Source organism: Mastomys coucha, unplaced genomic scaffold (assembly GCF_008632895.1).
Source record: "Mastomys coucha isolate ucsf_1 unplaced genomic scaffold, UCSF_Mcou_1 pScaffold23, whole genome shotgun sequence".
Taxonomy (NCBI): Eukaryota; Metazoa; Chordata; class Mammalia; order Rodentia; family Muridae; genus Mastomys; species Mastomys coucha.
Window position 1 is genome coordinate 57087259 of NW_022196906.1, and position 580 is coordinate 57087838.

Sequence of the window (580 nt, forward strand, 5' to 3'; positions counted from 1 at the left end):
GGTTCCCTTAGAAATTGTTGAAAGTTTTAGTTCCACCTTTTCTTCTCAGCAGCAGCACCCTGTACATATAGAAAGAAAAGCTGTGGCCAGCTTGAGGAACAGGTGAGAGCCCCAGAAAGAAAACTCCCATTAAGATGTGGCCACCCAGGGCTGGAGAGATGGTTCAGTGGTTAAGAGCACTGCTCTTCCCTAGGATCTGGATTCCATTGCCAGCACCCACATGGCAGCTCACAACTGTCTGTAACTCCAGGTCCAGACGAGCCAATCCCCTCTCAGACCTCCGCAAGCACCGTGCACAGACCTACATGCACACAAAACACCAGCCACACAAAACAAGTAACAACCGTCTAATAATTATAATGACAGGGACTCCTGGGACAGGAGGTGGCTCCATAAATAAGGCACTTACGTGCAGGCACGACCACCAGAGCTTGGCTCCCAGAACCCACACCACAGCCAAGTGTGCAGCAGCCTGCCTGTAATCCCAGCACTCAGGAGGCAGAAATGTCCCTGACAAGCTGGCTGGCTAGGCTAGCAGAATCAGTAAGTTCTGGGCTTAGCTGGAGACATGGCTTCAGTA